Here is a 2,382-nt window from a genome sequence, read left to right as displayed (position 1 = left end):
ACAATCTGTCCTAAGCTCACGAAACCAAGGTGCCAAGATAGCCCACTTTCTAAGATGCAGAAGTATGCTCTCTACAAATGGCTTCAATGCCTTTTAATTTTTCTGAACTACGGTATATTTGCGTCATGTGTTAGAGTGAATGTTGCCAACCTTATAGTTAAAGTTTCAAGTCGATCTCATTATGCTTTCTTCAGGTGATTCAAGGTGTGCAGGTTTTGCTATAGCATTTATGGTGCAGCCATCTGTGCATGTACTCTAGCAAATTTGTGCTGCATTTCCTGAAGTTATACACTGAAAACTGCTGGTGGGTGCCTTATACATACTGCAGTTTGGCCCAGATGTTTACATTGATGGTCCTCTTGCTTTCATTTTGAAATTCACTGCAGGCTTTTATGACATTTGTGTTGCCTGTGCTTGTAGCCCGAGTTTTGAGCTGTGAACGCAGGGCCAGTTTAAACTCTCAGAAATATGACAGAATTTAGTCACAATATTGCACCCCCTTTTATACCAGCTGTATGTTTACTGTGTTTCTCATACAGCAGTTAAGCTGTCTTGACACCTCGTTTTTCATCATTGTTACTTTTTTTATTTCCATATATTTGGACCACGATAACAATGCCTATTTTTTACATTGTCAGGAGTAATGTGTTGTGGACAAGCTTTTGTCGAATTGATATGTCATGTCAGCTTGTTATTTTATTGAACTGTATGCTCATCCTGTTTTTTTTTTCACTCTGCAAACACAAACATAAGGTGAGCTTAGATTGCAGTGTGCCTGATATAGCCATATACACCGCATTTACTGCGATAGATACTTGCTGTGGTACCTGTTCACTAGATATGAAAAGTATTCTAGGATTATAGCACCTTGAACATATATGTGCATCAATTTTATAACGTAGCTTTTCTTTGGTTCAGCCAAGACTCTGGATGTCTCGGTATACTTTGTGTACCTGTGCCTATCCTCAGTAATATTGAAGTCCATGATCATTTTTGAATACCACACTGATATTTTTGTTTGTCTTGTTATGTACCATTTTCCTGGTTGGATAATATTTGTACGTGTCAAATCGCAGTCCAGGAGAGTTCTTTTTTGTGACCTTGAGCAAACACCAAGCACATTTTATAATAAAGGACGTTCTGCCTGAACCATTGCGCCGTACAAAGGTTACACATGCTGGAGCAAGGAACCTATGCAAAGGCTACATTCCTAAAAAAATGCGCGTAACCTATATAAACAAAAAAGTTATCTTTACAATTGTAACCATTACAAAAGTAATTGTAACCATTACATTTAAAAATGTGCACCTTTGTAAAGGTTACTGTGTTTAGAGCGATAGTCAAAGAGAATGACAAAAGTGAGTTGCGGGCTCTGGTACGCTCAACATTTCTGAGTAGATGCAGTCCAACCGCAAGCATAATAATAAATTACCTGCTCAGCACCTTCTGGTGCCAAATAAAGCAGCACCGAAAGCGCACACGCAGCATCACTTGCGAACAGGTTCTCTTTCGAAGTATAGCTCATCTATAAATTAGAGCAGGGTGTCATTCAGGAATGACACGCAGACCCTGATGCTTCTATATGGCATGTGGTGGTCAAGAAGAGTCGCGAAGTCGTTATCAAATTCAAAACAGCGGTACGTATTCCTCGCCACGCAAGAGTGCAACGCCTGGGAATTAAAAGGTGTATTGCCTAACGCACCATGTTTGGTAAGACAAACACTTTTTGTTGAATGCACTAAGGGAGGAATACAATAACATCTTTAGTTATGCGGTTTAAGTATTTTGAAAAGTTGTCCTTCAAGACATTGTTTAAGTATGTACATATCGGGTCCTAGATAGAATAATGCGCTTGGAGTACTTTGATTAGAGTATTATTTAAAGTAGGTCAAAACTCTTAAAACTTGTAAGTCCGCTGCAAAACTCGTAAGTCCGCTACGTAGTAGCACATGGATGTAATATGAATCTCAGACAAGTGAACAAAATTGTCAGCCAACTTTCACGCCTTATCGAACCACAATCACTATAGCGCAATGGCACTTTTTTGGCTCCACTCAAGTGCTACTATTACAGAAGGCGGGGCTCTTTCGCCGTGCTGGGGCTGTGAAGTACTTTTTTATTGCGACAGCAATTATCTGGGCACTCCAAGTGGATTTCTGCCGTCGGCGTCACCGTCATCGTTGCCGTGAGGTTCCGCGTAAAGTCCAAGGGCGATCCAATCATTGCCACGCGCCGTATGCTGTACGTGCGAGTGAAAGCGCGCGACGGACGCGTGCTTTCACGGAGAGTGAACGCATGGCGGAGAGCAAACGTGACGTCTTCCGTCGTGCGAAAAGCTGTGGGGAAATGGAGGGGAGGGCGAGGATAGGATGCCAGGTTTAG

This window comes from Dermacentor silvarum, chromosome 9, assembly GCF_013339745.2.
Source record: "Dermacentor silvarum isolate Dsil-2018 chromosome 9, BIME_Dsil_1.4, whole genome shotgun sequence".
Classification (NCBI taxonomy): Eukaryota; Metazoa; Arthropoda; class Arachnida; order Ixodida; family Ixodidae; genus Dermacentor; species Dermacentor silvarum.
The sequence above is the reverse complement of the archived record's forward strand: the minus strand, read 5'-3'. Positions refer to the sequence as shown.